Genomic DNA, 12,068 nt, shown 5'->3' on the forward strand with positions numbered 1-12,068 from the left:
GGGTGCTGCCTAAAAGTAAAAGTAACTTTTTATTTTTATTAAGTTTATTTGGGAGCACATGCATGTACAGAAGAGGCAGAGAGAGGGAGAGATTGAGAATCTCAAGCAGGCTCTACGCTATCAGCCCAGAGCCCAATGCGGGTCTTGAACTCATGAACTGGGAGATCATGACGTGAGCAGAAATCAAGAGTTGGACACTTAACCAACTGAGACACCCAGGAGTCCCTAAAAGTAACTTTTTAAATTTAATCATATTATTCCCTTGCTTCAAATCTTTCAGTAATTCCCCACTGTCGAAATCTGTATTTCTTAAAATTTTGGTCTCTAGGAAATTAGTGGTACTAAGTTATCTATCTAGAGTACTGCAGGTTATCTCAGTTTCAGAGGAAAAGTGATAAAAAAAATTTGTTCATTCACCTTTTTTTAATGGTAACTTATACACACTTTTAAATATTCCCCTTAAAATTTTTTTTAATCTTTATTTATTTCTGAGAGACAGAGAGTGTGAATGGAGAAGGAACAGAGGCAGAGGGAGACACAGAATCCAAAGCAGGCTCTCAGCTGTCAGCACAGACGGGAAGCACAGACAAGTCCAGACCCACGAACCACAAGTTCATGACCTAAGCTGAAGTTGGATACTCAACCAACTGAGCCACCCAGGCACCCCTCACCTTTTAAATGTACAGTTCCAAAGTTTTGACAAATGCAATCAAATCAAAATATGAAACACTGTTATCAACTCAAATAATTTTGTGCCCTTTTGTCAAATCTCTTTCATACACAGTTCTGGAAACCACTGATTTGTTTTCCTCACCCTAGTTTTACCTTTATTAAGAACGTCCTATAGGGGCGCCTGGGTGGCGCAGTCGGTTAAGCGTCCGACTTCAGCCAGGTCACGATCTCGTGGTCCGTGAGTTCGAGCCCCGCATCAGGCTCTGGGCTGATGGCTCGGAGCCTGGAGCCTGTTTCCGATTCTGTGTCTCCCTCTCTCTCTGCCCCTCCCCCGTTCATGCTCTGTCTCTCTCTGTCCCAAAAATAAATAAAAAACGTTGAAAAAAAAAATTTAAGAACGTCCTATAAATGGAATCATATAGCACATAGCCTAGAAGTCTGGTTTCCTTTCCTTAGCAAAAGGCAACTGAGAATCATCTTGTGTTATTATATCAGTAATTCATTCTTTTTATTGGCTATTATTCCATTATATGGATATTACTTGTTTGTTTATATATTCCCCAGCTGAGACACAGTCGGATTGTTTCCAGTTTTTGGTAATTATATATAAAGCAGCTATAAACACTTGCATACAGATTTTTTTTGGTATAAACATTAGCTTTGATTTCACCTGGGTAATAACCTAGATGTGAGTCAAAAGGTAAACATATTCTAACTTTATAAGAAAGTGCCAAACTTTATTCGCAGTCAGTTGCTTTTAGTTTACCCATTCTAACAGGTGTGTAGTAATAGCTCATCATTGATTTAACTTGCATCTCCTCAGTAACCAGTAATATTAAGCATCTTTTCACGTGCTTATCTGCCGTGTCTGTATTCTTTGGTGAAAAATCTGTTAAAATATTTTGCCCATTTTTTAAAGTTTTTTTTTCAATGTTTTTATTATTTTTATTTTTGAGAGAGACAGAGTGTGAGCAGAGTAGGGGCAGAGAGACACAGAATCCAAAGCAGGCTCCAGGCTCTGAGCTATCAGCACAGAGCTTGATGTGGGGCTTGAACTCATGAACCGTGAAATCATGACCTGAGCCGAAGTCAGATGCTTAACTGACTGAGCCACCAAGGTGCCCCTCTTTTGCCTATTTTTAATAAGGTTGTTTGTTTTCTTATTATTGACTTTTGGGAATACTTTACACATTCTGGATAAAAGATCTTTGTTACATGATTTGCAAATATTTTCTTCCAGTCTATGGCTTGTCTTCATTCTCTTGTATTTTTGGAAGAGCGGAAGTTCTCAATTTTGATGAAGTCAAATTAATCAATCTTTACTTTATGGATCATGCTTTTGGTATTGCATAAAAGAAGTCTTTGCCTAACTCCAGGTCACTAAGATATTCCCCTATAACTTTCTCTGCAAGCTTTATAGTTTCAGGTTTTTACATTTAGACTCATGATACATTCTAAGGGAACTTCTGTTTGGGGTGAAATTTTTTTGCATATGAATGTGCAATTGTTTCAGAATCAGTTGTTGAAAAGACACCATTTCCTCATTTAATTGCCTTTATTTACATCTTTGCCAAAAAATAATTGACCAAAATAATTGACCATGTGTATATGTTGTCTACTGCTATAATCTTTTTTCCATTGCCACAGTGCTGATTATTGTAGATATACAATCTTAAAATCTGAACTTGTTCTTTTTTCAAATGGTTTTTGATACTCTAGTTGTTTGCCTTTCCATATAAATTTTAGAATCAGCTTATTTCTACAAAAAATTCTTCTGAGATTAATACTGAGTTTTCCAAGCCATGAACATAAATGATCTCTCCATTTGTTCTGTCATCTTTTATTTTTCCACCCATGTTTGGTTATTTCCAGCATACAAATATTACCATGTATTTTTAAAAACTTATACCTAAGTATTTCCTGGGTTTTGGTACAAATGTAAATAGTACTTCCAGGATGCTTTTTTTAAATTTCAATTTCCAATTGTCCATTCCTAGTATACGAAAATTGCTGATTCTGTGTATTTCCTTAATAACCTGTGACCTTGCTAAACTCATTAGTTCTGGGACTTCTTTGGCAGGGGTGGGAGACCGTTGGGGATTTTTGACATACACAATTATGTTGCCAGTGAAAACAGTTCAATTTCTTTCTTTCCAATCTATATGCCTTCTATTTTTTAATTTTGCTTTACTTCACAGGATAGGACCTCCAGAACAATACTGAATAGAAGTAGTGAGGCAGATCTATCCTTCTATTGCTCCTGATCTTAGGAGGAAAGCACTCAGTCTTTCATCATTAATGTTAGCTGTAGACTTTTTTGTAGATGTCCTTTATTGGTTTGAGGGCATTCCCTTCTATTCCCAAATTACTGAATTTTGACAAAAACATTTTGTTCATCTATTAAGGTGAACATTTGATTTTTCTGTAGTCTGTTAATATATTACTTGATTAATATTCCCAGGACAAATTGAAGTCATGATACACCATTATCCTTTTTATATATTGTTGGATTCAATTTGCTAGTACTTTAAGGATTTTTATGTCTATGTTCATGAGATACTAGTCTCTAGTTTCATGTGATGTCTTTAGCTTTCACATCAAGGTAATGCTGGTCTTACAAAATGAGCTGGTAAGTGTTCCATGTTCTTCTGTATTCTGGAAGAGTTTGTGTAGAACTGGTATCTTTAAGTAGTATTCCTATATTATCTTTTTCAGGTCTTAGGGTCTAAAGTGCAGTCTTCTCTTTCATTCCTGATTTTGGCAATTTGTGTCTTCCCTCTTTTTCTCTTAGCTTCTCTGGCTAGAGGTTTATCAATTTTGTTGATATTTTCAAAGAAGCAGCTTTTAGTTTCACTGAATTACCTTGTTTTTCTATTATCAATCTCATTGATTTGTGCTCTTATCTTTATTAGTCTCTGCCTTCTGCTTGTTTTGATTTCAAATAGTTCTTCCTTCTCAAACTTCTTAAAATTGAAGCTTAAATCACTGTTCTAAGGTTTCTTTTCTGTTAGTTTATAACACTAAGTTTCCCTTTAAGTTCTGCTTTGCCCGTATCCTTCAAATTTTGATATACTAGTGTTCTTTCATTCAATTAAAAATATTCTTTTAAATTTTTTACAAGTTTTTTTAAAGTTTATTTATTTTGAGAGACACCAAAAGAGCACAAGCAAGGGGGAGGGGCAGAGAGAGAGAGAGAGAGAGAGAGAGAGAATCCAAGTAGGCTCCTTGTGGTCAGTGCAGAGCCTGACATGGGGCTCAAATTCACAAAACTGTGAGATCATGACCTGAGCCAAAATCAAGAGTTAGACACTTAACAGACTGAGTCACCCAGGCACCCCTAAAAATATTTTCTAATTATAGTGTGACTTCTTCTTTGACTCATGGCATATTTAGAAGTGTGTTATTTAATTACCAAGTATTTGGTAATTTCCAGATATCCCTGATTTTTAGCTTAATTCCACTGTGGCTGGAGAACAGGCTTTGTATATTTTGAATTCTTTTAAAACTTGATTTGTTTTATGGCACAGAATACAGTCTACCTTAGTGAATGTTCTACATGCACTTGCAAAGAATGTATATTCTATTGTTGTTGAGAAGAGGATTCTACACATCTCTATAAGGGAAAAATGGTTGATAGTGTTTTTTAGGTCTTCTCTTCCTTACTGATTTTATGTCAACTCATTCTGTTGGTTACTAACATGGAAGTACTGAAGGCAGGGGCTAGTCAGATCATGAAAGTCCTTTTTAGCTAAGTTAAGGAGTCTAAAGTTTACCCTGAGTTTTGGGAAGCTGTTAGGAGATTAACCTTAAGAAAATGGAGTAACATGATAAAAGTAATTTTTTTTAACTTGACAAAGTTGGAAATGAGTTGGAGAAAAGCCAAAGCAGCAATGGGGAAAACCAATAGGGAGACTTATAATGATAATTCAAATAGAAACGTGTACTTGAATTAAAGCAATTGCTCTGAGAATGATGAAGAAACAGATTTAGGAACTATTAAGAGAATTGGATAACCACTTGAATAAGAGGTGGAGAGTCATGGATAACAGGGAGGAGACGGTTATGGTTGTTTCTGGTTTGGAATACTGAGTATGTAGGGAAAACATTTACCAAAATAGGGAAATACAGGAAGAGTAATTGATTTGAGAAGAAGGACAAATTCCCAATTTCAATATAAGGTTCTTATAAAATATTCATGTAAAAGGTCTATTAAATTATGTGGGTTTAGCAAACATGTCTAAGCCATACAAACTAATGAGTCATTAGTACACACTATGAATTGAAATCATATGTTGGGGTGAATTTATTGAAAAACAGTGTAGGGGCGCCTGGGTGGCGCAGTCGGTTAAACGTCCGACTTCAGCCAGGTCACGATCTCGCGGTCCGTGAGTTCGAGCCCCGCGTCAGGCTCTGGGCTGATGGCTCAGAGCCTGGAGCCTGTTTCCAATTCTGTGTCTCCCTCTCTCTCTGCCCCTCCCCCGTTTATGCTCTGTCTCTCTCTGTCCCAAAAATAAATAAACGTTGAAAAAAAAATTAAAAAAAAAAAAGTGTATAAAAAAGTGCTTCTCAAAATGTCATTTTAAGATTATCAGCAGATTATTAATATGCAGACTCTTAGGCACTATTTTAGATTGCCTTTCTGTTTTCAGTCTCACAAGGTTGAAACCAAGGTGTTAACAGGGCTGCAGTCCTTATTGAAAGCTCTGGGGGAGAATCCACTTCCAGGCTCATTCAGGTTTTTGGGGGAATTCAGTTCCATGCAGCTGTCAGACTGAGCTCCTTGTTTCCTTGCTAGTTGTTGTCTAGGTGCCACCCTTAGCTCTCAGGGGCCACCCTCTGGTTTGGGCAGGTAGCCTTCTACATCTCAGAACCAGCAACAGCTTATGCTTTCCACATTGCCTTATCTCTGACTCTTCCGCTTTCCTCTTCCACTTTTAAGGATCCATGTGATTATATTAGGCTCTCTCAGATAATCTAAATTTAGTTTAAGTCCTAGAACTTTAATTCCATCTGCTAAATATTTTTGCCACATACATAACATATTCACAAGTTCCAGAGATTGGGGCATGGACACCTTTGAGGGACCAGTGTTCTGCCTACCGTAAGCTACTATGAGCATTCTGATACAAGGCTTTTTCTAGACATACATTTTCATTTTCATACATTTGGGTGAATACCTAGGACTGGAATTGCTGGGTCATTAGGCAGATATATGTTTAACTTTATAAGACACTGCCAGATATTTTTCCAACACGATTGTACCATTTTACGCTGTAACCAATAATGAAGGAGCATGAGAGTTCAAGTGGTTCCACATCCTCACCACTAATTGATGCTGTCAGCCTTTCTGACTTTAGCAATTTTAGTGGGCACGTGGTAGTATCTCCTTGTGGTTTTTTTTTTAGTTTATTTTTGAAAAAGAGAGGGAGAAAGAGAGAGAGAGAGATTGAGACAGAGAGCAAGCAGGGGAGGGGAGGAGAGAGAGGGAGGCACAGAATCCGAAGCAGGCCGCAGGCTCTGAGCTGTCAACAGAGAGCCCGACACGGGACTCGAACTCACGAACCACGAGATCATGACCTGAGCCGAAGTTGGCACTTAACCGACTGAGCCACCCAGGCGCCTCAGTATCTCCTTGTGTTTTTAACTTGCAATTCCCTGAAAACTAACAATGTCGAGCACTTTTTCATATTTGTGTTAGCCATTTACATTCATTTTTTTGTACGTGAAGTGTCTGCCAAGGCTTTTACTTATTTTTCACTTGGACTGTTTGTGTTTTTTAAATGAGTTATTAGCTCTCTACTCATTCTGGAACCAAATCCTTTATCAGATATATGTACATATATACTGCAAACATCTTCTCCTAGTATGTAACTTATCTATTCATTTTCTTAAAGATACCCTTTGATGAACAGAAGTTTTAATTTTCAAGTCTCTTTTATCAAATCTTTTTTTATTGCATTCTGTGTCCTATCTTAGATATTGCTGCCTACCTCAAAGCCACAGAAATCCTGAGTTTGTTTTACCTTTTACTTATAGGTTTTTGATCCATGTCAAATTAGTTCTTGTATATTGGATGCAATAGTTTTGCTACCCACCCACCCCCACCACCATATGGATATCCAACAGTTCCAGCATTATTTGTTGAAAACCTTTTACTTTCCTCACTGAATTAACTTGTTCCTTGGTTGAAAAATCAATTGACTATTTAAGTGTGGGCATATCTCTGGACTCTACTGCGTTTCATTGATCTATTTGTCCATCCTTATATAAATACCATACCATGTCGATTATTAGAGTTATATTACAAATCTCGAAGCTAGGTAGTACAAGTTCTCTGTTTCTGTTCTTCCTTTTCAAGACTGACTATTCTAGGTCTTTGGCACTTTCACACAGTTTTAAAGTCAGCTTGTCAATTTTTGATTTTTAAAAAATCTTTGGGATTATGATTGTGATTGCATTAAATATGAAATGCTAATTTTAATAACAGAGGAGAAATTCTGAAAGACACAGAAAGTAAAAAGGGAGGGATTATGAGTACCACATGAAACAAATATTCAAAAGCTCCGTTAAATTTAACAACAGGGGGGTCACCAGGGCTTTCACCATTTTCACTGCCCTGGTTGAAGAAGAAACCAAACTGAAACTAAATATCCAATTTCCTCTTCATTCTTATTAATAAAACACTAGAATTGTAGCTGGGCATACAGGTAACTGAATAAAGACTACCTGTCTTTCCCTCTAGTTAAGGTGACCACTAATTAAAAACAGGCTAATGGGCTATAAGTGGATATGTCATGTGCCACTTCTGGAAAGTGTCCTTCAAAGAGCATGTGCCTTGGGGTGTGTGGGTGGCTCATTCAGTGGAGTATCTGACTCTTCATTTCAGCTCAAGTTATGATCCCAGGCTCATGGGATGGAGCAGGTGAGCCCATGTCGATCAGGCTCAGTGTGAACCTGCTTGGGATTCTCTCTCTCCCTCTGCCCCTCTCCCCGACTCACTCTCTAAAAAAGAATATATGCTTTTCATCTTTCCTTTTCCTTCTTGCTATGAGCAGGTGGCATATGAAATTAAAGCAGCCATCTAAACCATGAGGTAGCACGCTGAAGATGGCAGAACAGCAAGACAGAAGAGCCCAAGTCCCTGATGACCATGGAGCTGCCACACCAGCCAAGGCCTGCCCACTTATGGAATCATACGCAGAGTTAAGCCATTATTATCATTTTCTGTGTAATGCAGCCAAATCCAATTCTAATAGATCAGTTTTAAATATATCTATATGCCAGTCATTCCAAAGTTGCACCTTCAGCCACAGTCTTTCCGGACTCATCTATCCAACCACTACTGGAACATTTCCACTTGCATGTCAAACAGGTCTTTCAAACTTAACAATCCAAAACAGAATTCTCTATTTTTTTCTTCCTATAGTCTTCCTCCACTCATCCTCTTCATTGTCACCAAACAGCAAATGGTTTTGGTGATAAATGATAAGTGATCTACCTTGTAGTTCAAGCAAAATACCTAGATGTTGCCCCTGATTCCTTGTTTTCCCCTCACCCCCTATCCAAACCATGCACAATTCCTGCTCTCTGCCATCAAAACACATCCCAAATCCATCCTCCTTTCTTCATCTTCACTGTTACCCCTCTAGTTCAAATCAACATTATCTTTCATTTGGAATAATGCAATAGCAACCTCAATGGTGCTTTTTGTAACTTAAGAAATCCTTCCCAGTGAGATGAAAAAATTCCAGAGATAGACAGTAGTGATAGCTACACAATAACATGAATGCCACTGAACTATATACCTAAAAGGAGTTAAAATGGTAAATCTTATGTGAAAAATAAAAACTTTCCTGGAAACAATACAGACTCTCTATATTTTTTTCTAAATATTATATAGATGTCTTTCATACGGCAGTCTTTAATCCATCTGGAAATCACTATTGTGAACAGACAGTAATAAGAACCTAATTTAGTCTTTATTCTACATGGATACCATTTATTTCAGCATTATTTAGTGAATAGCATATGCTTTCCCTGGTTTTATAAGACCATTTCGTAGTATGCTAAGCTCCCATATATATGTGGATGCATTTCTAGGCTTTCTAGTCTATTCCATCAGACTACTTTTCTATGCCTGAATCAATACTAGTAATTAAGAATAAATAGTCTTAATTATTATAGCTTCATATTAAGTTCTGATATCTGGGAGGAAGGGACTTCATTTTTTTCAAAATTGACTTAGCTATTCTTAGTCCATTGGCTTTCCATATGTATTTTAGGTTCAGCGTGTCAAGTTCTGTGAAAAATCACATGCAATTTTCATTGTAACTATACTGAATTTGTAGAATTGGGGGAAACTGACACCTTTATGATATTGAGTCTTCCCACCCATGAATATGGTATATCTCTTCATTTACTTGGGTCTTCTGTGTTTCAATAGAGCATTGTAATTTTCTCCCTAGGGGACTATACAGCTCAGTACAGATCTATTTCTAGATACCTTTAGTTTTGAATACTGTTACGAATAGTAACTTTTTAAATTAAAATTCCTAGTTAGTTATTGCTGGTATATAACAGTCATTTTTTAATTCAGAAACCTTCCTGAAGCCCATTTTTTTCACTATTGGATAAAACTTCCTTTTTCCATTGATTTGTGATCTTTTCTCTTACCTCATAAATTCATGCATATGTATGCCTACATATGTACATACACATATACTCACATATTTTTCTTTTGTTCCTGGGATGTTTATTCGATTCCATTGCTTTGTCTCATACTACTGTCACTCTGTTTTAAATGCTGTAGTTTTATATTTTTATAACATTACTCCTCTGTCTCAAACTTTTCTTAGCTCTTTGTTAGTTTACTCTGCCAGGTGAATATTACAATCATTTTGCAGATTCCTCACCAGAACCTACCTAAGTTATATGATTTGGGGGTTCGGAGGCCATTCTGACACCCTCTAACCAAAGCAGTCTTTCCAGTCACTGTTACATCACCATCTACCTTCTTGTTAGCTGATTTTAGTCTTTCTCCTCCCACTGTAATTAGTTGTTTGTTCATCATTGTATTCCCAGTGTCTAGAACAGTGTCTGGCACATATCAAATGCACGAAAATGTTTGCTGAATAAATGGATGGAGATTTTAAATCTGGACAATTCAGGGAAACACCTGAAGAAAAGCAGGTTTTGAAGTAACTGCGAAGGATGAGAACTAGTTCACTTTGAGGAGGTGCTTCGAATTACACACAGGTGATTAATGTGTAGGCTTCGGGCCAAACGGTCAAGTAGAATGCATGCAAGGAAAAAAAAAAAAAAGGAAAGAGAGAAAACATACTTGCAAATAACAAGTGTTGACAAGGATGTGGAATAAAAGGAACACTCAGGGAGACTGGGTGGCTCAGTGAGTTAAGCATTTGACTCTTGGTTTCTGCTCAGGTCAAGATCTCACAGTTTGTTGAACTGTCAAATCCCATGTTGAACCCTACATTGGGCTCCCTACTGACAGTGCAGAGCCTGCTTGGGATTCTCTCTCTCTCTCTCTCTCTCTCTCTCTCTCTGCCCCTCCCCCTGCTCATGCGCACATAGGCTCTCTCTCAAAATAAATAAATAAACTTTAAAAAAAAAAAAAAAAGGAACCCTCATACACTGTTGGTGGGAAAGCAAGCTAGTGCAGCCACTGTGGAAAACAGTATAGAAGTTCCTCAAAAAAAATACAGGATTACCGTTATCATCTAGTAATTCCACTACTGGGCATTCACCCAAATAAAAACATTAATGCGAAAAGATATGGGCACCCCTATGTTTATTACAGGCTTATTTATGATAGCCAAGACACAGAAGCAACACAGGTGTCCATCCATAGGTGAATGGATAAAGCAAACGAGATCTATTCATGGACTATTAGGCATAACAAAGAATGGAATCTTGCCATTTGCAACAACAGAGATGGATCTAGAGAGTATAATGTTAAGTGAAATAAATCTGTCAAAGACAAATACAGTAAGATTTCATTCCTACATGGAATTTAAGAAACAAAACAAAGAAAAAAGGCAAACAGACTTTTAAATATAGAGAACTGGTGGTAGCCAGAGGGGAGGTGGATAGGGGGATGGGCGAAATAGGTGAAGGACATTAAGTGTGCACTTACAGTGATGACCAAAGTGTTGAATTTTTATACTGTTCACACCTAAAACTATAATGGCATTGTATGTTAACTATACTTGGATTAAAAAATCTTAAAAATTAAAAAAATTGGGGGGGGGGGCACCTGGGTGGCTCAGTCGGTTGAGCATTCGACTTCTGCTCAGGTCATGATCTCACGATCTGTGGGTTTGAGCCCCGCATTGGGCTCTCTGCTGTCAGTGCAAGGCCCGCTTCAGATCCTCTGTCCCCATCTTTCTCTGCCCCTCCCCCATCTGTGTTCGTTTTCTCTCTCTCTCAAAAACAAATAAACATTAAAAAAAATTAATAAAAAAAGACACTTTGGAAGAACCATACCTAGAGAGCACGCACATGGAAGCAGCAATACCGAAACCAAAAAGAGGCAAAAATTTGAGGGCTAAAAAGAGGAAAATGGAATACAAGAGCTGGTTCATAAATCACACAAACACACGAAGTAATACTATGCAGCATTAACTTATTTGGGGAAGTACAATTTAACCTAAGGAACCTAAGCAAGAAGCTCATCCCTCCACTGGTAAAAAATAAAGTGAGAGCTCTATTAGACTATACATCAAAATTTGGGGAAAGAATTAATTTTAGAACCCTCTGGGGTCTTCCACTTTAAAATGACCGTTACCGGGTTTAAAAATCTAAAAGCATTCAATGTATTCAACCTCTCCGGTCAGAGCTAGAAGCTGTGGTTTGGCAGGTGCCGATTTGAATGAGGGGACTGTTTCCTACTCCTTCCCATCATCTTTCCGTGACTACCGAGGGGGTGCTGATGGTACCGGCAGGTGCTTTTTGGGCCTCAGAGAGGTGCCGGAGCTGGGCAGCGAGTGAGAACGAAGGGTCGGGCGGCCCAGGCTCAGAGAGAGGCCCTCAAGCCCGGCGGCGGGGCAGCGGGGCGGCGGGTCAGCAGGTCGGTCGGGAGCCGTGCCCCGGCGCCGCCCTCCCCACTCCCCGCCGTGCCGGCTTCACGGACACCCTCGCCCGCCCCCATGAGCCCGGACTCCCCTTCCTACCTGCCGGCACGCGGACTCGGCCCTCCCTCAGCCGCTCACCGCCGACCCCGTCGGCAGGCAGCGAACCCTTCCCGGCAGTTCGCAGCTGGAGCCCTCCAGCCGCCTCCCGGCGGCACGTGATACCGCCCCCGCCCCCGTCGCGCCCCGCCCCCTCGGCCCAGCTAGCGCCCCGCCCACAAGAGCGTCGCTGACCGATGACGTAGCCGG

General features: G+C 39.0%; 1 protein-coding gene across 2 annotated transcripts in view; it reads right to left on the reverse strand.

Annotated features, from left to right (window-relative positions):
* The window catches only part of SERAC1 (serine active site containing 1), a 67,162-nt gene extending 55,167 nt beyond the window's left edge, over positions 1 to 11,995 (reverse strand). Inside the window, exon 1 of one of the 2 annotated variants that reach the window (XM_030316692.2) lies at positions 11,862 to 11,995. The gene's annotated coding sequence lies outside the window, so the exon portion shown is untranslated. The remainder of the gene's footprint in view (positions 1 to 11,861) is intronic. The other variant, XM_030316693.1, reaches the window with a different exon arrangement.
* Between the last annotated feature and the right edge of the window lie 73 nt (positions 11,996 to 12,068).

This window comes from Lynx canadensis, chromosome B2, assembly GCF_007474595.2.
Source record: "Lynx canadensis isolate LIC74 chromosome B2, mLynCan4.pri.v2, whole genome shotgun sequence".
Lineage (NCBI taxonomy): Eukaryota > Metazoa > Chordata > Mammalia > Carnivora > Felidae > Lynx > Lynx canadensis.